The sequence below is a fragment of the Panthera uncia genome, chromosome E1, assembly GCF_023721935.1.
Source record: "Panthera uncia isolate 11264 chromosome E1, Puncia_PCG_1.0, whole genome shotgun sequence".
NCBI lineage: Eukaryota > Metazoa > Chordata > Mammalia > Carnivora > Felidae > Panthera > Panthera uncia.
Window position 1 is genome coordinate 10,370,654 of NC_064814.1, and position 23,973 is coordinate 10,394,626.

Genomic DNA, 23,973 nt, shown 5'->3' on the forward strand with positions numbered 1-23,973 from the left:
CACTATTAGTCCCATTTTACAGATAGGGTAGTTGAAGCCCAAGGGCACACAGCTAGTAAGCAGTGGAAACTGAGTCTCAATCCTATCCCCTTACTTTGGATTTAACACAAGGAAGGATGCCAGAGAGATGTAAAGAGCATTTTGAGGATATACGGCAATGGGGTTAGCTATAGTAGAAAAGAGCTTTTGTGAGTGGACTAGGGAGAGATCCTTAATCAGCTGGGAAGGAGTTAACAGCAGCTCCACCACGGAGGGCACAGGATTCCTCTCCCTGACCCAAGCAGCTGGAGGAGTCTGCAGCATCATCCCCCAGCCCCGGAAACTAGGGAACCCCTGGCCCGCGGAAGAGACGTGTTCACGGGTGTTCAGGTCAGGTGGCTATGACGTTAAGGATGACTTGTTGGCAGGGGCTTGCCTCTCTGTTGCTATGACAACAGGAGCTAGACTACTGGGCCCCAGCAAGGTTGAATGAAGAGGGTTCTTCCCTGACTCGAAATTAGGGAAGGACATTTATGGGGCAGGTGCGTGGGTGTGTGTGCGCGCGCGGTAAAATAAAAATGCAAAAGCTATGTTCAAGACGGTAGCTAAGTGGTTCTCCACCTCGGTAACATGTTGGATTTACCTGCGGAATTTAAAAGTCTCGATGCGCAGGACATACCCCAGACCAATTAAATCAGAATCTCTGGGCTTCACTCGCTGCTTAAGTCTTCGCAGACGATTCCAATTCCTGAAGTTGCAAACCCTGCTTTAAGGAGGCAGGCGGAATTTTCGCGACCTTCCCAAGATGGCGGCTACCCGACGGCTTCCGCCTTTACGTGCGCCGTTAGGGGGCGGGCTTTCCGATAGCGCGTGCGTGTAGTGTCTTTTCGCCCCCTGCTCCCTCCTCCTCTTTCCCCCGCCTCCATTTTGTTCGCGGACGCTGGGGACGGTGGGAGCAGATCCATTTCCGGGTTGGCAAAAGGGGCGGCGGCGGCGAGAGAGAGAGCTTGCTGGGGAGCTAGCCGGACGGGACGAAGCCGGAGCGGAGGTGGCGGAGGATTCGCTCCCGGGGCAGTTACAGCCCGGTCGAAAGGAGGCCGAGGAGGCTGGGTATGTCGCTGAGATGACCTGCGGACCTGAATGGGAGGGAGGGCCGGGGTGGGGGGCATTGGGGCGGGGCTTGGAGAGGACAGAGAGAGAGAGAGAGAGAGAGAGAGAGAGAGAGGGAGGAAGGGAGGGAGGGAGACAGAGAGGAGATTGGGGGAGGGGCCTGAGGGAGAGGGGGGTCCTGGGGGCGGAGTCTGAGGGGTGAGTGGAACGCGGGGCTGGGTCTGAAGAGCTTGGAGCGGGGCGTGGGCAATCTAAGTAGGGAGGAGTGGTCGGGAATTGGTGTGGGACGAGCGCTGACTGAAAATGGGAAGGAAGGTTACTGAGAGACAGGAAATAAGGAATCCTGAAGGGTGGGTAAGGTAAGTAAGACGGCAGCTGGGAGTGAGGAACAAGTAACCGTGCGCCTAAAGGGAGATGGGGAGGGCGGACTTGTTGTGAACAGGTAATTAACAGGATGCTGAGTGAGGAGGCCACTGTGACATTTTAGGGATTGAGTTGAGTGACAACCAATGGTTTAGGATGATTCGGGAAACTGCTTACACTAGAGGGTATCTTGAGAGCGTTGGTGGAAAAAGAATCAGAGTTGAGATAAAGGTATGAGAAGTACTGAGTTGCACATGGGAGCAACCTAGAGTTGAGGGTTCAGATTGGAGTGGTGTGAAGCAAGGGAAGATGGAAATCTTAAAGTGTTAGACGTGGGCAGCGTGTGGTGGTAAGTTACTGATCAGGAAGGAGAATTACTAAGAGAGAACGCACGGCTGAGGAGCTGGAAGAAGCTGGCCTGTACTGGAGTTTGTATTTTTAAAGGGATTTGAATAATCTGTTGCTGCTTTGGGCTCCCCCAGGATCCACCTCCTTTTTCATGGTGCTGTTTTTACTCATTGTTTTCTGAATGATTTACGGAATATTTTGGTGGCTTTTGTCTCCTCCTACAAACCAAAAGAGAACCTTGGGGAATAAGGACTGTTCTAGCATACCTATGGATTTACTAAGTAACTTTGAGGCAAGTCATTAAACTGTCCTTTTTTTCCCCCCCCTTTGAAAGACAGGTTTGGTTCTTCTCTGCTTCTGAAAGATTGTGTTAACTAAGTGGGACTTTTTTTTTTAAAGTTTATTTATTTATTTTGAAGGGGAGGAGGGGCAGAGAGAGGGAGAGAGAATCCCAAGCAGGCTCCTCGCTGTCAGCACAGAGTCCAACACAGGGCTCGAAGTCACAAACTGTGAGATCATGACCTGAGCCAAAATCAGGGATCAGATGCTTAACCCATTGAGCCACCAGGTGCCCCTAAATGGGATCTTTAAAGTGGTTGCAAAGAAGTGATCTCTGACAACAAGATTGAGATATTGGTATTTAGAAGACCTGTTTTCTCAGTTTCTTCTCAGCCTTGCTGCGTTTGTTACGCCAGGGAATAGTTGGTTTTCCACGTTTGTTGTGCCAGGGAATATAGTTGGTTTTGATTTAATACATGTTCAGTTTTTTAACTTTTTTCCGAGTCAACTTTTAGTAGCCCAGAATTTCATATTACTTGTTACGTTGTATTGGCTACCATCAAGATGGAGATAGGGAAGTTAGAGCTTGGGTTGAATGAGGTTGGTTGATGAGGAATGTGAGAGAATGCAGTGTTTTATTTTACCCTTGACAAACACTGACTTTCCTCAATGAACTCTGAGAATTCGCTGAAAAATAGTACTTTATTTAGTTGAGCCTTTTGCTTTGGTCCAGGCAGTTTGGCCCCGTTGGTGGGGAGGAGTGTGCTTGCGGACGGTTTCAGCTTCTTTATTGTTAATACTTTGAAATCTTGACTATTCCAATTTTTTCTTTGGGCATAATATTCTAAACACTTTGCTCATAGGTGAATTTATTTAATTTAGCTTAGAAGAAGTGTTCCTGAAAGTCTTGGCATTTCTGAGGTCTGACTTGGATTTGCTTAAGAGGGGGCAGTTTCCAAATCTACCTCATACTTGATATCCATAGTGTTTACTTTAGTTGGTACTGATTAGTTATGTGATGTCAGCACAAAGGTGATATGCAGGGCAAGGTGGAAGATGTTGATAACAGTGGAGTTTTCAGGTTTTATTAATTTTTTTTTTAATGTTTATTTTTGACAGAGAGACAGAGCATGAGTGGGGGAGGGGCAGAGAGAGAGGGAGACAGAATCTGAAGCAGGCTTCAGGCTCTGAGTTGTCAGCACAAAGCCCGACGTGGGGCTCGAACTCACAGACTGCGAGATCATGACCTGAGCCGAAGTCAGACGCTCAACCGACTGAGCCACCCAGGCGCCCCTATTAATGGTTTTTAAGAAAGGAAGAGAGAAGTCCTGTCCCTGTTGAAGCGACAATTTCTTGACCTCTTCTTAGATTGGGAGAGTAACCTAGTGTACTTGTGTCTGTTTTCCTATTGCTCTGAAATGATTCTGAAAGTCTTGGGCTTGTTCAGGCTGTTCTCAAGCAAACTATAGTCTTCTTACCCCAGCAAGAGCAGGAAGAGCTTCAGGCTATGAAGTATATAGTACATACTTATTTGGGGGTAAAAATCAGCTTAATATTTTGCTGTTATTTCAACCACAGGGTGTCTCTTTGGTTTGTTTTTCAGAGGGTTTGGAAATAAGTTATGGGAGTTCAGAGCTCTGGGCAGGCTTTTGGTATAGCCTGCTCTTTAACATAATGATTTTCCATTCTTCCTATCCTGTCACATTTTTCCATTGCTCTACTTGAGCCAGTCCTAGGTAGAAAATGGCAAATAACACATTCTTTCCCTGTTCTTTTTAGTCTCTGGTTGATATGTTGTCTGTGTCACAGTTTGATACCATGAAAAATGACTGCTTTAAATGGAGAAGATGACAGTAGCTGAGCTGGGTTTTCTGGGCCAGAGAATGGACTCTGTCAGAGCAAAGAATAGTTGCAGAGACACAAACTGGGACCTTAAGCTGTGACTAACATTTTGGCAACATGCTTCCCTTTGCCAAATAACTTCTTTTCTTCTTGAGTGTGATTGTTGATCTCCTTCTCAAAGTAGGCTCTTGTTGCTACTGTGCTCCACACAACTCCCAAGCAGAAGTTGGCAGAGTTCCGGTTGACTGACTGTCTTTTGAGGGATGTGTCCTGGATTAGAGTAGATGGGGTGTTCCTTGTCAAATTGAGGTTCATTGGCAGGTCCTGAGAGCTGCTCTGCAAGGAAATGGAGTCAGTATTCTTTACTGAATGTTCTTGCCCTCCTTTATGCTTCTTCTAAATTCAAACCTGTTTCTTATTCACTTGCTGATTAAGTGCAGAATCATTGCCTCTGCCTAGCTTTCAAAGTCCAGAGCACTGAAGAGAGAGAGAGAGAGAGAATTTCCCACCTTTTTTTTTTTTTTTTTTTTTGCTCCACTCTCCCTCTCAAGCCTTTTAGCCTAGGGAACCACAGGCTAAATTCATGAGTACTTCTTAGTATTATTATAGACAGGTATTAAACAAAATTTTTATTTAATGTTTACCTTTTTTTGAGAGAGAGCATGAGTGGAGAGGGGCAGGGAGAGAGGGAGACACAGAGTCTGAAGCAGGCTCTAGGCTCCAAGCTGTCAGCACAGAGCCCAATGCGGGGCTCAAACTCAAAATCCGTGAGATCATGAATGGAGCCAGTCTGACACTTAACCGACTGAGCCACCCAGGCACCCTATAAAGGGGGATTTTAAAATGGTGAGTAGAACTTTATGGAGAAAAACAATGTTGGTAGGGAAATCAGGTGATTCGTTTGCTGGTGTCTGTGTCAGTCTTAGATCTCAAGATTTTGACTTAATATGCAGAAAGAGCGTTTGGGGGCAACGAAGTTATCAAATGGGAGAGCCAGGAATTGGCTTCTTACTTGCCATGTAACATGGCAAAGTTATGACAATTTAGAATGGCTGTACTGAGTACTTCGTTCTACTTAGTAAATACCATTTTGTTTTTCAGGGGATAATTAGTTGAAGATAACTGTGGCTCTAATAGGTCTTGGAATGGATTATGAAGATCATTTCTTGCAGTCGATGGCAATGGCCCTTGTAACATTGGAGATAATCCCGGAAAAAAATCCTCTTTTTGGTGGCCCTGGATTCAGGTTCCTCTTGCCATTCTGAGTCCAGAGTATTCTGTACCTGATATGCAGGTTTGGGAAACTAACAGGTTCAGATCCAAAGGTTTTGACTCTGTTCCAGGGCTTTGATTGTGGTAACAAACAGGATTATTGGAGTTGTGTTTAATCTTGTCTCAGATATTTCTTTACTGAAGAATGTCTTAAAGTTTGGCACATCTGTTTATCTAAGGAATGTGTATAGATTTCCTTACCATTTTTAACTAGTTTTCAAAAAGTTCTTTAGTTTTGTGAACTTTGTGGATTCAGATTAAGCTCCATTTGGATTTTAAGGCCCCTCGGTGAGAATATTTTGTTTTGGGTCAGTATTTATGATATTTCTTCCGTACAAATGTATCGACCTACTTTCTAAGCTAAAAAAAAATGCTGAATTCCCTTTTTTCTCTAATCCCTTTTTTCTGTCAGTAATCCCTTCTGACTGTGAAACCATTCTCCATGTATCTGGATCGGGACAATTAGTTGTAAAAAAGATGGAATTTTCTTCCAAAGTGGTACAATCTAGGAGTGCCTGGGTGGCTCAGTTGGTTAAGTGTCCAAGTTTGGCTCAAATCATGATCTCAGAGTTGTGGGTTCAAGCCTCACATTGGGCTCTGTGCTGACAGCTCAGAGCCTGGAACCTGCTTCTGTGTCTCCTGTTCTGCCCCTCCCCCACTCACACTCTGTCTCTCTCTCTCTAAAAAATAAATAAACATTAAAAAAAATAATAAAGTGGTACAATCTAGTATGGAGTAGGATGTCTGAGATTTGTGGATAAGTGAATTGTCTTTCTTTTCCCTCCCCGCCCCCCCCCCTGCACCCCCCCCACCCAGTGCTTAGCTTGTAAGCAGGATATTTGTCATCAAATCATTTAAACTTCATCACTGTCTTAGAAATGAGGATAAGACTGTCTTTAGCAAATTTTATTTATTTATAAGTTTTATTTCTATTTATTTTTCTTTAGTTCTTTATTTTTTTTAAGTAGGCTTCACACGCAGTGTGGATCCCAGTGCGGTCCTTGAACTCAGGAGGCTGAGATTAAGACCTGAGCTGAGATCAAGAGTCGGATACTTAACTGACTGAGCCACCCAGGCACCCCATTTTATTTTTTAGTAATCTCTATACCCGGCATGGGAGTTGAAATCACAACCTGAGATCAAGAGTTGCATGCTCCTCTATTTTTTTTTTTTATTTAAAAGTTTATTTATTTTGAGAGAAAGAGACAGCATGAGCAGGGGAGGGGCAGAGAGCAAGGGAGAGAGATCGTGTGGAGCCTGCTTGGAAGTGTCTGTCTGTCTCTCTCTCTCTCTCTCTCTCTCTCTCTCTCTCCCTCCCTCTCGCTCTCTGCCCCTCCCCTGTGTGCACACACATACACTTTTTCTCTCTCAAAATAAACATTAAAAAAAAATACATTTATATGGTTCAAAATTCAAAAGTTAAAAAAAGAGTGTACATTGAATAGTCTTTTATGCTTGTGTACTCATGAGTCCAGTCTGTCTTCCCAGGGTCAACTGATGTTTTCAGTTTCTTAAGATCCTTTCCAGAGATAACATGTACATATAAAGCCATATATATATTTCTTGCATTTTCTTTTAAACAAATGTACCATGCTGTTAATACTATTTGCATTTTTAAAAAACTTACTTTGGCAGTCATTCCATGAAAGCAATAGAGATTTGGCACCTGCCGTGTATTGGTAGACATTTTAAATATTTCCGCCTTTATGCTATTACCAACTATGCCCTAGTGAGTAACCATAAACATTTGGCCCTTTGTATATGTGACTATATCTGTAGGGTAAATTATAAGTAGAATTGCCAAAGCTGATGTGTTTTTAGCCCTGTTACTCATTTATTTGTCAAGAAGTTTTGAGCTCCTACTGTGTGACATGCTCTGTGCTTTGCCAGTGAACAAAACTGACTGAGCCTTTGCAGTCATACAGTTATGGTCTGGTGGGGAAGACATCCATTAAACAATAATTAATTACTGTTTTGCTCTAAATACTGTGGAAGCAGCTAATGGGAAGCCTAACCCAGGTTGATTGGGAAACAGGGCAGTGAGGGAATGTCCCCAAGGAATTGACTTTTAAGGCTGACACCTAAGGGATGAGGGGCAGACCAAAGACTGTGCTAGGTGGACGGAATGGCATAGATGAAGATCCTGAGGAGGGGCCATGTTCTTTAACATGGCTATTTTGAAGAATTGAAGGAAGGAAGTTCCAGTGTGTCTGGAGCTTAGGAAATGAGAAGTAGAGAGGTAGGCAAGGCTTCAGGGAGTGTGAGGTCTCCAAAAAAACCAGATAAATGACAGTGAATTTTGAGCCCAGTCTTTACAGGAGAGATTTTTCTCAGTTCTTTTCACAGGTATTAATTTACTAGTGTTGATGCTGAAATTGTCAATATTGTACAGAAATCTGATGCTTGTACAATGGAATATGTATTTTATAAGAACTTTTTTTTAAAAATTTTTAAATGTTTTTATTTATTTTTGAGACAGAGAGAGACAGAACATGAGTGGGGAAGGGGCAGAGAGAGAGGGAGACACAGAATCTGAAGCAGGCTCCAGGCTCTGAGCTGTCAGCACAGAGCCTGACGCGGGGCTCGAACTCACAGACTATGAGATCATGACCTGAGCTGAAGTCGGACGCTTAACCAACTGAGCCACCCAGGCGCCCCTATAAGAAGTTTTTTAGATAAAGGAGATTCTTTTAGTTTTGAGTCATTTTATTTTATTTTATTTTATTTTATTTTATTTTATTTTATTATTTATTTATTTATTTATTTATTTTTACATTTATTTATTCTTGAGAGACAGAGTCAGTGAGAGCACAAGTGGGGGAGGTGTAGAGAGAGAAGGAAACACAGAATCCAAAGCAGGCTCCAGACTCCGAGCAAGCATTCAGCACAGAGTCCGACGCGGGGCTCAAACCCACGAACTGCGAGATCATGACCTGAGTTGAAGTCGGTCACCTAACCAACTGAGCCACCCAGGTGCCCCGTTATTACTTATTTTTTTTAATGTTTGTTTATTTTTGAGAGAGAGACAGAGTGTGAGCTAGAGAGGGGCAGAGAGAGCCAGAGACACAGAATTGGAAGCAGGCTCCAGGCTCTGAGCTGTCAGCACAGAGCGTGATGCAGGGCTCCAACTCATGAACTGTGAGATCATGACCTGAGTCGAAGTCAGATGCTCAACGGACTGAGCCACCCATGCGCCTCAGTCTTGAGTCTTGATTTTTAGGTCCGGCAAATTAAACTTGCATGGCTGGATTAGGTCTTAAAATTTTAGGATCTTGGAAATTGGTTTGGAGGTTAGTAATAATTGGGGATCCATTCTGAGAATATGGGGGGTGGTGAATTTGGCCATACCACCCTGAACACACCCAATCTTGTCAGATTATGGGGATGATGAGATGGGTGGTTTGCCAGACCTGCTGCTTAGGAACAGAAAACCTGTTTACTTCTAGAGAATATTGACTGTTTTTTGTAAGCCTCATAGGGCTAGAGGGTGAGCACAGATGTTCTCATTATGAACTGGTGAATATAATACTCTGTTTGTACCCGTCCGTCATCTAGGCCATATGTCTTAATACGACACATAACTCTTATTGGACGTGAAAATGAATCGGTAGCCCAAGGGCCATTATAACTCTGAATATATGAAAGCATTTTTATCTGCAAGTATATTGACTTTTGTTCAGACATCACAATACTCTTGCTTAAAGCCCAGATGGTCCTGTTTGATTTAGTACCTTTTTTGTGTAATTGGATCAGCTTGCCCTGTTGTCATAACTTAAAGTAGACTCTTGGTTTAGCAGCCCAGCAGTAGTGAGCAAGGAATGAAAATGTGCAAATTTTTCTAGCATTTCAGCATGAAGCGTCTGTATATCTGATGGCTTCGGGGCATTAGAGTGAGAGAAGAGACGCCTCAACAATGAAAGTCACAGCTTTGTTATTAGATTATCTGTGGTGAGTCAGGGCCTAATATATTATCTTTGAAATGAGGCATGACACTTCTCTCCATGTGAAGTCTGAATCAACATTTTATGGAGCATCTGTTTAAGTTTTCTTTCAGGCCTTTTCTCATGGAGACTATCCTCACTGGATTTCCCTTACTCCTGACTCTTGTCTTTATAGGCTTTTTACTTGTATCTTTGGGATGTGTGGAATGAAGGCTGCTGGGACATGGAAGCTGAGGCCTAGTAACATGAGACACAGCTAGCCTAGCCTACAGTGAGAAGAGCCATTTTTTGTCATCTGTGGCTAGGTTACAGCCTAACCCGCTAATTAACAGTTTCCTAGAACTTGTAAAGATGTTTTGACCACAGATGTTGGGTGTTTCTAAAAAATTTTTTAATTAGTTGTGTTAAATTGAAAATAAGACCTAAAAAAGGAGCTAAGGTAATTGATTTTAAGATCTATCCCTTTGTTTTTATGCTTACCTTTGCAGTTAATTTTGGTCATGATTTCTTCTTGAGGCCTCGAGTTTCTTCACGTATTTGACCTGCGATAGAGTGAACTCTGGGATGGTGAACATTGTTAGGCCCAGGCTGTGGCGGAGATTGAGGTCACATTAGGCAGCCTGCTTTCATTAGAGTTGGATCTGAGATACAGGTTCTAGAATTAAGCATATAATGGCCTTTTAATTATTTGGTTGTTTGGGACTTTCTGCTGTTTTTAACTACATTGGCAACAGATCCAGTATGGACCTTATGGTTTGAAATTTTGGTCAGTCTGTGGTTTGATTTTGCTTATACAGTGTTAGGATTTTTTTGCCTTTTAGTAATTAAATGTTTGGATTTTTAAGTTGAAATAGTAAGAATACACAATTTAAATAGTCAAATAGTACTACAAGACTTATAATTAAAAGAACAGCTGCTCCATTTCTCCTTATTTGTCCTCATTTTTAGTACTTTCGGTGTTTTTTTTTTTTTTCCTAATGCATATTATTTCCATATTTTTACATGGTATGCCTGTACTGTCATTTCTTGGTTTTTCTAGTCTCAGATATTATCTATTGAATTTCTATGAAAGATGATTTTGTATTCTTTTTTAAAAGATTTTTTAAATTTTTATCATAATTTAAAAAAAATTTTTGGGGCGCCTGGGTGGCGCAGTCGGTTAAGCGTCCGACTTCAGCCAGGTCACGATCTCGCGGTCCGTGAGTTCGAGCCCCGCGTCAGGCTCTGGGCTGATGGCTCGGAGCCTGGAGCCTGTTTCCGATTCTGTGTCTCCCTCTCTCTCTGCCCCTCCCCCGTTCATGCTCTGTCTCTCTCTGTCCCAAAAATAAATAAAAAATGTTGGAAAAAAAAAATTTAAAAAAAAAATTTTTTTTTAATATTTGTTTTAGAACGGGGGAAGGGGAGAGAGAGAAAGGGCAACAGAGGATCCAAAGTGGGCTCTGTGGTGATAGCAGAGAGCCCAGTGCGGGCCCGAACCCATAAACCATGAGATCATGACCTGAGCAGAAGTTGGATTCCCAACCGACTGAGCCACCCAGGCACCCCTTTATATATTTTTTAAGTTTATTTACTTATTTTGAGAGAGAGAGAGAGAAAGAGCACATGAGCAGGAGAGGGGCAGAGAGAGGGAGAGAATCCTAAGCAGTCTCTGTGCTGTTAGCTCAGAGCCCAAGTGGGGCTCAACCTCTTGAACTGTTGAGATCATGATCTGAGCTAAAATCAAGAGTTGGTTGCTTAACTGACTGAGCCACCCAAGCACCCCAAGATTTTTTTTTTAATGTTTATTTGTGTGTGTGTGTGTGTGTGTGTGTGAGAGAGAGAGAGAGAGAGAGAGAGAGCGCGCACGCGTGTATGTGTAGGGGAGGGGCAGAGAGGGAGGGAGACAAAGGATACAAAGCAGGCTCTGTGCTGTCAGTGCAGAGCCTGATGTGGGGCTTGAACTCGCAAATTGGGAGATCATGACCTGAGCTGAAATTGGACTCTTAACCCACTGAGCCACCCAGGTGCTCCACATTTTTTAAAGTGGACTCTACATCCAACATGGGGCTCAAACTTACAACCCTGAGATCAAAAGTTACATGTTCTACCAACTGAGCCAGCCAGAAATCCCTGATTTTGCATTCTTATACTGTTATCTATCCTCAACTCTTTCTGCTACTTTCCTAACCTAATACAGTCCCATCACAGTTTTTATTAAACCAATATTTTATATGTTTTTATGTATCAGGGTTCAATCAGAGAAACAAACCATTTTTGATATTTCAAAGAGGATATTAGATGCTTACACAACCATTGGAAGATCATGGGAACATAGGTCAGGGAAAGCCACTTTGCAGGGATTACAAACTGCTAACCATTAATAATCTTGGCTATCTTAAATACCAAAGCAGGCAGTTTGTAGAATATTGGAAACCTGCAAAACGACATGTCTGTCATTTGTTGGAGGCCACACACCTGCTCATTGCTACTAGAAAAGCAATAATGACATATACCTTTCTTACATCTTCTAGGGCTTGAGTGAATGAGTCTGTGCTGATGGAATTAATTAATTTATTTATAACATGGGGCTCAAACTCCCTACCCTGAGATCAAGAGTCGCATGCTCTTCCAACTGAGCCATGGGTCCAGTTGACCCATATGTACTGTTGGAATTTAAACCACAACTCCATTGAAAGGGCATTCTGGGAAATGTAGTTCCCAGGTTTTCAGCCTCCCTTTCCATCTTCCATGAGCCCAGAAAGCGAATACAGGTAAATGTAACCTAAAGAAGAAAAATTAACATCCAGTATAATGACTGTGTGTACTATGCTTATACAGTATTTCCTTATAGATTTTCCCTTTAAATATAATAATTACCATTCTTTTCTTTCCTTTTTTCCTTCCTTCTGCTTGATTTATTGAGTATCAATCACTAGTTCATCCCTAAACTCTGAGGAAAGTACAAATCTCTTTTCAGTACAGTTACATTAGTGGAGCCTCGTTGAGAGGCTTTATGAAAAAGGGTTCATTGGAGGTGGTGCATTTTTTTTGAGACTTGCCTGTTTCTGCCTGCACATTGGTTGGAAGTTTGGATGTAAAATGTTGTTAGAGATGGTATTTGGAAACTTTAAGCCTTGTTTTGTGGTCTTATGACTTTCAGTGGTAGACTGTGAAGTTTGATGCTATTCTGATTCTGGATTTTTTGTATGGGATTTGTTTTTTCTCTGAAAGATTTTAGGATGTTGTCTTTACCCCAGGTATTCTGAAATACAGTGATACATGACTGTATACCTTGGTGTGACTATTTAAAAATTCATCATGATTGACATTCATTGGGCCTTTTCAGTCTGAAGCTTATTTGCATCTATTCTGGGAAATTTTCTTGTATTATATATTAAAAAAAATTTTTTTTTTTTTAACGTTTATTTATCTTTGAGACAGAGAGAGACAGAGCATGAACAGGGGAGGGGCAGAGGGAGAGGGAGACACAGAATCCGAAACAGGCTCCAGGCTCTGAGCTGTCAGCCCAGAGCCCAACGTGGGGTTTGAACTCACGGACCGCGAGATCATGACCTGAGCCAAAGTCGGCCGCCCAACCGACCAAGCCACCCAGGCGCCCCTTGTATTATATTTTTGATAATGTATTCTTTGGTAGTGATTTCTGTCCTTTCTCTTTCTGGGAACCCTTATTATCCAGATGGTGAAATTCCAACACTGGTCCTCTTAATTTTTTTTTCCTCATGAATTTGTCTGTTTTTCCTTCCTCATTCAGTTTTCAGATATTCTGAGTTTTTTCTTCCAACTCTTCTATGATATTTTTAATATTTGCTATTGGCATTTTAAACTTCCATAAGCTCTTTTTGTTCCAGAACTTTATTATTATTTAACATTTGTTCATTTTTTTTTTTAATTTATTTTTGAGACAGAGAGAGAGCATGAACGGGGGAGGGGCAGAGAGAGAAGGAGACACAGAATCGGAAGCAGGCTCCAGGCTCTGAGCCATCAGCCCAGAGCCCGACGCGGGGCTCGAACTCACGGACCGCAAGATCGTGACCTGAGCTGAAGTCTGACGCTCAACCGACTGAGCCACCCAGGCGCCCCCTAACATTTGTTCATTTTTGAGAGAGAGAGAGTGCAAGCAGAGGAGGGGCAGAGAGAGAGGGAGGCACAGAATCTGAAGCGTGCTCCAGGCTCTGACCTGTCAGCACAGAGCCTGTTGTGGGGCTCGAACCCACGAACCGTGAGATCATGACCTAAGCCGAACTGACTGAGCCACCCAGGTGCCCCAGAACTTTATATGTAAGTATTTTCACACATTGTCAGGAATTCTGTTACTTTGATTCTTGTCTTTCCTGTAAGAGATTTTCTTCAAATGTCTGGTAATTTTTGGCTGTTTATTTTTAAGAATGAGGCACTAAAAAGCTCTCAGTGTGGAGCCCTGGCTCATCAAGTGGTAGGCATCACTGTAGGGTGAATTGGCAACTGGTCATTTTCCTTGGAGAGGACTCTTCCAATCTCCTGCGTAGAGAGGATGAGCCCAGCAGTAGGTGTTTTGGAACCAAATTGGGGAAGAGAGCTGAGGAACGGGGACAGGTCTCATTGCTGAGTGGAAGACTTTCACTTGAACTCCCTTTTTACAGTATGGCACTCCTGCTCTAAGCTGTAACTGCTCCCTTGGTTCAGAGGCTTTCTGCCTGGCAGCATGGGCAAGGGAAAGAGGGTACTTCTTTCTTTTTTTTTGAGAGAGAAGTCGCAAGTGAGTGAGGGGCAGAGAGAGAAGCAAGGCTCACCTGAAGCAGGGCATGAGCTCACCCCAAGCAGAGTTCAAACTCACGAATTGTGAGATCATGACCTGAGCCCAAGTCGGATGCTTAACTGAGCTACCCAGGTGCCCAGAGGGGAATCTCTTTCCTTTACAGACTTTCAATCAGTTCTCCTGTTTTAGCCCCTCCAAGGCCCCTTTGTCCAGAGGTACCAGGTGCCTTTGGTTTCTGAGCTTTTTCTGAGATTCTGTGGTGGGAATCTACTTTCTGCTGCAAGTATTTAACTTTTTCCTTCCTTTGAAGTTACTTGTCACTAGTGCATGTGCCTTCCAGCTTCCAAAATTTTGTTGACATCCTTCTGCTGTTGCATCCTTTCCCATTTTCTTCATTTTTTTTTTTTTTTTCAGGTTTAGGTCTTAAAAAAAACACCTCTTGTCGTTTTAATGGTGTTTCATGAGGGAACACTGATAAATGCAGGCAACACGTTTATGTTGACCCAGCTTATTCATCAGCTTTTCCTTGCTGATTTCCGTTCAGACACAATAGTGTTGGTGTAGTTGATTATTAATACTCTTTCAGAACAATGTTTTTCAGACTTCCCTAATACCAAGTATTACTTAAGGTGCTTGTTAAATATACAGATCACCAGATCTTTCTGCTGAAATATTTCTGATTTTAGTAGGTCTGGATTAGGGTCCAGGAGTGTGTGTGTGGCTGTGTGTGTGTGTGTGTGTGTGGGTGGTGGGTGTGTATTTTAAACAAATGCCCTAAGATGTGTCTTATCTTCAGGTAAATTTGGAAACTCTGTTTTAGAAGAACCTTTTAAACAATTTATTGCTCCCAAGTCTCTAAGGCAAACTTCTCAGGCTCCACCTAGTATTGCTTTTGTATTCAGACTGTGTTTTAGTCTGTCTGGCTTTGGTCTGGATTTCTAAATTAGAATGTGTGTCCTTCATCTGATTAACGCCTCTCTTCTCTGGTTAAATGCTGGCTGATGTTAATGGCTTTGGCCTTGTGTGACTCCCATTTTTTTTTTTTTTTTTTAGCTAGCACTTCTAGACCCATTGGTTCTTGGTGGATGAGGAGGAAATATTAGTTATGAACATTGAGCTACTCTCTGCATAATTTCGCTGTCCAAATCCAGGAATCTGTTAATTTTTTTTTTGGTGAAGTGGAAAATTGACAAGGTTTTGAAAATAGATGTACTAATGATCTGCCTTGGACTAATGCAGAATCATTTTTGGAGATGTTAAAGGATGTGATTTGAAGTTTGTAACTTTGATAATATGAAAGGGCACGTTCTCTTCTCCTTTTTGTATTATGGATCCCTAAGGCCTAGAAAGGAAAAATGGTTGAACCATTTACTGCCAGTCTGTAAGGCATCTGGAAATGAGATGTTTGCAGCTGCTCTTTGGTTGCTGTGAATTGCTTGGCAGTCAGGAACCAACTAGTACATGTCTTATAATGCAGAGGCCAAGTTTAGGATCCTAGTTCTTGGTTCTTGGAAATCTTGTGGCTGTTATTAGCTAAAATACAGCCTGAGAAAGTCATGTTGGCTCTGACGTAGAGCTGATGTAAATCCTAAGATGAACAACTCCAGAGAAACAGCTCTAATATGTTTTGCAAGTTCCTCTGAAACAGTTTTGGTGAATGAAGCCACAAAAACAGTTCTAAATCTAAAGTGTTATTGTTTGCTAGATTATTGATCTCTGGCTATGTTACAAAACACTACTTTGAACTACTGATTTATTGCAGTTGACTGTTTTCTATATATGTTCCCCTACCTTTCCAATACTTTAGTGTTTTCAGGTTAACAGGATTTTTCTCTTTGCTTTGAGGGGTGTAGTAGGTTCTGGTGAGGTCATTCCCTGACCTCTGTTTAGGATAATTTTCAGACATTTCATTTACCCTTGATCTTGCATTAGTTAATCTATAGCCATCTCTTTTATGGAGCCATTCTTTGCTGTTGTGGTTATTTAATTGAACACAAGAGCAGACTTCTCATTGATTTGTCATCATTTTAGATGAGAGGGCTTGGCTCCTGGGTTGCCCTGTATCTGGGAATAACCCGTGGCACCTAATACATATTACATTAAGTAGTATGTGAATAAGTACACTTCTGAGTTTATGTTTTTAGGGCTTTAAACAAATCTAAGACAAGAGGAAAGAGTCATATTAGGGGAAAAGCTGCATCATGGGATGTGTACTTCCGTTTCTTGTTAGAGAAATTATATAGACAGGATTTCCTCATACAGTTACGTATCTTTCTTCTGCCTCTTTCCTTTTCTCTTTCAAGGTTGTGTACTGCATATAACAGTGAAAAGTCATTGATGTAGAGAGTAAAAATCCAGCTTTAGTGGTAGAAATTGTAGGATTTTCAGTTTAAATATTCACAGTGTGTATGTGATTTTTTTTTTTTTTTTTTTTTTTTACTTGTTTTGGATCAATCCTATTTGCTGCATAGTTGGATTTCCATGATGGAAAATGCCTACAGTTGGAAGAGTGATTTTTTTTTCCCTTCATGGAGTAACCTTGGAGTTTTAATTAATTCTGTCTGTATGCATGATAGAAATCTGTTTCACCAGTTTTGACTGAATTGAATTTCAAGGGGAAGGTAGCACCTTTTCCATTGAGAGAAGAGGGCTGTGGATTATTTTTAAAGCCTTTTTTCAGGTTGGTGGGAGGGTGGTTAAATATCTGTGACATGAAAGTCATTCTAGTCTGTTTCCTTATGTTTTAGAGAAACCAAAATGCTTTAGTGGAAACCCTCCACTGTATTCTATCCTAGAACACATGAAGGAGTGTTCATAATTCTGTGTTGACATCAGTTCCCACATAATTATAGGAGCCTGTTGTTCGTTAGTCTCCTGGAGTGGCATGTGAATACTCTTAGGTAGCTCCTGGCACTTCTCCCATGTTGAAGTTCTTTCGTTTGGCAACTGGATGCCATTGTGTTTACTGGGGTAATGAGCTCCTACCTCACCATACTGTATTGCTTTTCAGGAGCAAAATTGAAGGGCAGGTGGATAGGCAGACAGATTATCATTAGGTGATTTTTAACCCTGGGAAGCTTCCAGTTAGTGTCTAGGTCCCTAGTTGTGCTTAAACCAAGAGATCAAGTACAGTCTATGGGATTAATGAGATAACCAATTGAACTTGTTTACTCTGGGGGTGAAACTATTGGTTGGTTTAAACTTCTTTAGTATAGGCATGTTGGATGGAGAAGGATACTACTTTAAAAAAAATTTTTTTTTTAATGTTTATTTATTGTTGAGAGAGAGAGACAGAGTGCGAGTGGGGGAAGGGCAGAGAGAGACACACACACACAATCCGAAGCAGGTTCCAGGCTTCGAGCTGTCAGCACAGAGCCCGATGTGGGGCTCGAACTCACAAACCATGAGATCATGACCTGAGCTGAAGTCGGATGCTTAACCAACTGAGCCACCCAGGTGCCCTGGGATACTACTTTTAAGGGATTTGGAGAATGGCATGTAAGGCCTCAGATTTCATCTTCTACTACTCTTGTCTGTATTCTATTCTAGCTGCCCTGGCTTTCTTACTAGTTCTCTGACATGACAAGCTCATTCTCCTCTCAGGGACTTTTTACTTGCCATTTTAAAATTCTTTTTGGAATACTCTTTCCCTAGATGTTCATAGGAGTTGTGTGCTCACGGAGAGACTTCTTTGTGGAGAGCCAGCCCCTCTCCCTGCGACCCTGTCTAAGAGAACACTCCATCATACTCCTAGTTTCAGCCTTTCTGATTCTCTTTTTTAAATTCTTTTTATCAGTAACTGAGATACGAGATTGTATTTGTTTCCTTGTTTATCTCTTCTAGAACATAAGCCCCAAGATTGTAGAAACTTGTTCAGCCTCTAGAACTGAGTTTATCAACCTCAGCATTATTGATGTTTTGAACTAGATGATTCTTTGTTGTAGGGGACTGTCCTATGCATTATAGAATGTTTTTATCCACTAGAAGCCAGGAGCACCCCCCTAGTCATGACAGTCAAAAATGTCTGTAGACATTGCCAAATGTCTCCTGGGGGACAAAATCATTCCAGCTTAGAATCATTGTTATAGAACAGTGCTTTGGTTCCTAGTGAATGCTTAAGAAATATTTATTGAGGACGCCTGGGTGGCTCAGTTGGTTGAGTGTCCGGCTGTTGATTTTAGCTCAGGTCATGATCTCACAGTTTGTGGGTTCAAGTCCTGTGTCGGACTCTGTGCTGACAGTGCAGAGCCTGCTTGGGATTCTCTGTCTCTGTCTCTCTCTCTCTCTCTCTCTCTCTCTCTCTCTCTCTGCATGCATGCTCTCTCTTCTCTCTCTCAAAATAAGTAAACTTAAAAAAATATTTATTGAATGGATCAAGTGATGGGTGCTTAATAAATATCATTGGGTGGTAGATGAATTCATGAATGATTGAATTTAACAAGTTAAAAAAATTTCAAACACTGAACTACACACAGTCCCGTGTTTGTTCCTTTCCTGTTTTTCATAGATATCCATTCTTTTTTCTGTTTCTGGCACAATGTCCATCCTTTACTTCTTTTTTTCTACCACTCTTGTTTGCTCTTTCAGACAGTGTTACTCTTTATTTATTTATTTATTTATTTTTTTAAATTTACATCCAAATTAGTTAGTATATAGGGCAACAATGATTTCAGGAGTAGATTCCTTAGTGCCCCTTACCCATTTAGCCCATCCCCCCCCTCACAACCCCTCCAGTAACCCTCAGTTTATTCTCCATATTTATGAGTCTCTTCTGTTTTGTCCCCCTCCCTGTTTTTATATTATTTTTGTTTCCCTTCCCTTATGTTCATCTGTTTTGTCTCTTATTAAAGTCCTCATATGAGTGAAGTCATATGATTTTTGTCTTTCTCTGACTAATCAGACAGTGTTACTCTTAAATTTACTTTTGTTCAGTTCAGCACATTACTACTGAACACTTTGTGCTGTAAAGTAATAAAAAAGAAAACTATAGAAAGATGCAGTGCTGTCTGTGCTTAAGAGCTCATTGGGTTAGGGGGTATGTGCAACTCTTGATATCACGGTTGCAGGTTTGAGCCCCATGTTAGGTATGGAGATTACTTACAGATAAAATCTTTATTTAAAAAAAAAGAGCTCATTGGGTTAAATGGACATACATATATGAAATGTTCCTCTAAATTTAATTCTTAGTTTAGAGTAATGTCTACATGGGTACTAATGGGCCAACACAGATTATTTGAGTCAGTAGTAAGTGCTTATCAGAATGGGGTGAAATTACCGATGAATTTGGAATGTAGTTTCAACAAAAATCTATCCATTCACTTTTTACTTTTTTTTTTTTTTTTTTAAAGTAGGTTTCATGCCCAGTGCGGGGCCCAACATAGGGCTTGAATTCAAGACCTGAGCTGAGATCCAAGAATCAGATGCTTAACCAACTAAACCACTCAGGCACCCCTACTTTTTACTTATTTTTATTTGTTGCAGTTACCCTTGGTTTTTTGCTATTCTTTTTTGTCTAAAACCTTATTGAGAAATAATACGAAATGGAGTTGTTCATTTTGAACTTGTTTGAGGTAAATGTTTCTAGGGTTTGTTGTGTGATTATGAACATTGGATTCATCAATGGGTTTTTAATGTCTATGCTTGGAAAGTCTTGCCACCCCACCTACCTGGGTTATTGAAGCCTTATTAGGTAATGCTGTAGTTTCTTCTGACTCAGATTAAAGTACACCAAACAAAAACTGCATTCTGCATTTGTGACTTTGTCTCAGGGCAGCTGATTTTCTATTTCTGCCAAACATCTATTGTTCCATGTCTGATACTATTAGATTTATTTTGCTTTGAACTGTTGGATCAGAAGAATTCCATTGAGGGGAATGTCTGGAACCTTTCCTCTTGAAGACAAAATTCTCTTTTCTTTAGATGATTTGGAGACAGAGTAGGCAGAGTATTGGTCTTTTAAAGAGTATCTTGAAATGTCTCTTTTATCTATCTCTCGGCTTCTTTATACTGGGGAGAGGTTTAATAGGATAGTAAAGAATTGAACATGTTTGGGGCACTGGGTGGCTCAGTCGGTTGGGTGTCTGACTTCGGCTCAGGTCATGATCTCACAGCTCATGAGTTCGAGCCCCAATGTCAGGCTCTGTGCTGACAGCTCAGAGCCTGGAGCCTGCTTCGGATTCTGTGTCTCCCTCTCTCTCTCTCTGCCCCTCCCTGCTCATGGTCTTTTCTCTCTCTCTCAAAAAATAAATAAACATTAAAAAAAAAAAAAAAAAGAATTGAACATGTTTTTAAGAAAGGGGAGAGGGGCTCCTGGCTGGCTCAGTAGGTAGAGCATGTGACTCTTGATCTTGGGGTCGTGAGTTTGAGCCCCACATTGGGCATAGAGAGTACTTAAAAAAAGAATTTTCTTATTGACATCCCAAATTCATATTCATTTAACTGATTCTTGTAAGGCAGAAGGTAAGGCTCTTGAGACTTTGCTGAGGGAGGCAGCCTACTTTTTAAGGTCAGTTTTTTTTTTCCCTTGTGGGATTTTGTTGGGTACTTCAGTACAAAAAACTGTAATTTACAAGATAATCAAAGGTGAGATGAAAGGAGAGTGCTGTTACTTAAGGTCTCTTAGAATGAAAGTACATGGCATTAAGATTTAAAATTAAAAACCTTTTTTCTTTTAAAAATAACTTGTAATTGAGACTTGAGGGTTTTTTTTTTTTTAATGTTTATTCTTTTTTTTTTTTTTTTTTTTTTTTGAGAGAGTGTGAGCAGGAGAGGGGCACAGATAGAGTGGGATAGAGGATCTGAAGCAGGCTCTGTGCTGATAGCAGCAAGCCCAATGCAGGGCTTGAACTTATGAACCGTGAGATCATGACCTGAATCAAAGTCAGATGCTCAACTGACTGAGCCACCCAGGTACCCTGAAACTTGAGTTTTATAATAATAGCAGAATGCCATTTCAATAAAGGCCCCAAATGGTAGTGGTAACTAGAATATCTCTGAGATTATTTTAAGTATATGAAAATAGCAACAACTAAATTAGATTCTTCATTTATCAAATGTGAAAAGCTGATGTCTTTTTTTTCTTTTTATATATAGAGAGAATGCATGCAGAGGGAGAGAGAATCTTAAGCAGGCTGCATGTCCAACACAGAGCCCAAGCTCAATGCAGTGCTCAATCCCATGACCCTGGGATTGTGACCTGAGCTGAGATCAAGAGTTGGATGCTCAACTGACTGAGCCACCCAGGAGACCCTAAATTTTTTTTTTTAAGTAGGCTCCATGCACAGCATGGAGCCAATATGGGACTTGAACTCACAACGCTGAGATCAAGAACTAAGCTGAGATTAAGAGTCAAACACTCGGGGCGCCTGGGTGGCTTAGTCAGTTGAGCGGCCGGCTTCGGCTCAGGTCATGATCTCACGCCGTGAGTTCAAGCCCCGCGTCGGGCTCTGTGCTGACAGCTCGGAGCCTGGAGCCTGTTTCGGATTCTGTGTCTCCCTCTCTCTGACCCTCCCCCATTCATGCTCTGTCTCTCTCTGTCTCAAAAATAAATAAACTTTAAAAAAAAAATTAAAAAAAAAAAAGAGTCAAACACTCAACTGACTGAACCACCCAGGCGCCCTGATAGCAACTCAGCATTTTTTTTTGTTAACACCTTATTTTTAAGTAATTACACCCAACATGGGGCTCAAATTTACAACCTGGAGATCAAGAGTCTCGTGCTCTACTGATTGAGCCAGCCAGGAGCCCCTTCAATGTCTTTGTACTCAGGAAGTTTGCTCTTACAAAATACGTATTTGGAATGAAACATTAGGAAATTGAATAGAAAACTAGGTTTTGTCTTTTGAGGAACAGAAGAGAGTGCATTGCTTTTTAAAAGTGCGTTGTTTGAATTTTATGAAGACTTATCTCTGAGTTCTGTGATAATTTTGACATCAGAAAGATTTGAAATACTGCTTTCTGAACTCGATTTAAAAGAAACGGACTCCTGAGGATGTGAATGAAAAGCTTATTCTGTCATGGTTTTTGAGGTAGAAGGGCTTACAAAGGGAATGAGAACTTGTGTGTTGATGAACTGGAGGCAGCCTCACAACATTTCTGAAAATCAAGTACTCTGAAGAGCACAGATGGTGAGGTTTTATAGTTCTCATTTAAAAGATCAGAAAGGAAAGACTTAAAATTCTGTAGAGAACCCTCTTTTTAGGTTTAGGTTTAATCTCAGGGTTGTTAGTTTTTAAAAATTGCAATAGACAGTGCTTCTGGAAGGGCTGGAATTTGTCCTTTGTTTAAAAGTAGCTGGCCATGGGGCACCTGGGTGGCTCAGTCAGTTGAGCGCCTGACTCTTGATTTTGTCTCAGGTCATGATCCCAGGGTCTTGGGATTGAGGCCCAAGTGGAGCTTGTTTAAGATTCTCTCCCTCCCTGCCTCTCTCCCCCGCTTGCATGTGCACACTCCTACATGCTCTCTTTCTATAATAATAATAATAATAATAATAAATAAATAAATAAAAGTAATTGGCCACTAAAACTTGTTATTCTGTTACAAAACTTTAGGAACTGTTTTGGTTCACTTGTTTTTAACTAAAAGCAGACCCTCTACTTTGGCTTAGTGATTGTTATCCATCTTAAATTAGCTTGAATAAAGCTTTTGGGGATTTTCAGGGAAAGGAATGTTGTATTAATGTAAATTTACTTAAGTTGGGCTGCTCTTGGGGAACCTAGAGAGAGCTGTTTGTATTCTGTTAATAAAATAGAAATTTGGAGTGGGTTGAATTTTCATTTGGGGAAAATACTAGAAAATTGTTAAACCAATTTCCAGCAGAAATGATTTCCGTGGCGATTAACAAAATTGCAGGAGATCAGAAGGGCTGGTGTTGAGTCCTAATTCTGCAGTGTACTCCAAAGTGATCTTGTGCAATGCCCTTACTTAGATCAGTCTTTTTCTCTAGTGTGCGTGCATGCATGCAATTGTATCCACTCCTGGAGCTTTAGTGTCCTTACCTGTAAGATGGAAAGCAGTGATACCCTACCATAGCATATTGTTGTATAATAAGTGTCAATAATAGGAGCATGTCACGCATGCAGTCTATGGAGGCAGAAGAAAGGTTGAAAGCCATACTGGTTGTCAACACTAAAATCTGTCACATGATGGTGATTTTTTTTTTTTTTTAATGGATCTATTTTGAAGTTGGAGTTTGAATTGAGCCTATTTTATTAAAAAAAAATTTTTTTTTTTAACGTTTATGTATTTTTGAGACAGAGAGAGACAGAGCATGAATGCAGGAGGGTCAGAGAGAGAGGGAGACACAGAATCTGAAACAGGCTCCAGGCTCCGAGCTGTCAGCATAGAGCCCGACGCGGGGCTTGAACTCACGGACGTGAGATCATGACCTGGGCCGAAGTCGGACACTCAACCGACTGAGCCACCCAGGCGCCCCGAATTGAGCCTATTTTAAAAGAAGGTGTTTGTAACTGTGTAATTAATATAACTAGTCTTTTCCAGTAGATTGCTTTATAGAAAAGATATGCCTTGCTAGAGAATTTCTATTTTGCCTAATAAATGATGGTCACTGTAAGGCATAAGGTTGTTCTTCTAGATCACTCCTTACTTTGTAGCATGTAGGTTGGATCACTTGTAGATATGAAAAGAATTAGAGATTTGTCTGAATCTCTTTTCCAGGTCATTCTAGGAGACCATTTCAGTCATGGCAATGGCAAAGGTAGGTAGAACTGGGAACTCAGAAAAGGCAGGAATTGAGGTGACTGGAATTAGTTGAAAATGTTTGTTTCTGAGTAGATTATTATTTTTGCCTATTGTTTACTGTTAGCTTTTAATTTTTTTTAACTTCATTTATTTTGAGAGAGGGTGCGAGGGCGGGGGTGGGGTGGGGAGAGAATCCTAAGCAGGCTCTGCGCTGTCAGCACAGAGCCCAATGGGGGGCTCTATCTCACAAACCATGAGATCGTGACCTGAGCTGAAATCAAGAGTCAGACACTTAACTGACTGAGCTATCCAGGCACCCCTGCTAGCTTTTTAAAAGAATGTTTTGGGGGCGCCTGGATGGCTCAGTCGGTTAAGCGTCCGACTTCGGCTCAGGTCATGATCTCA

At 41.4% G+C, this 23,973-nt stretch overlaps 1 protein-coding gene across 5 annotated transcripts in view; it reads left to right on the top strand.

Annotated features, from left to right (window-relative positions):
* The first annotated feature begins 486 nt into the window (after positions 1-486).
* Positions 487-23,973, top strand: part of WIPF2 (WAS/WASL interacting protein family member 2) — a 50,438-nt gene continuing 26,951 nt past the window's right edge. For 2 of the 5 annotated variants that reach the window (XM_049636006.1, XM_049636002.1), the window contains exons 1-2: positions 487-1,089; positions 23,545-23,584. The gene's annotated coding sequence lies outside the window, so the exon portion shown is untranslated. Of the gene's footprint in view, positions 1,090-1,255; positions 1,449-23,544; positions 23,585-23,973 lie in introns of those variants that run through there. The other 3 variants (XM_049636003.1, XM_049636001.1, XM_049636004.1) reach the window with 3 other exon arrangements.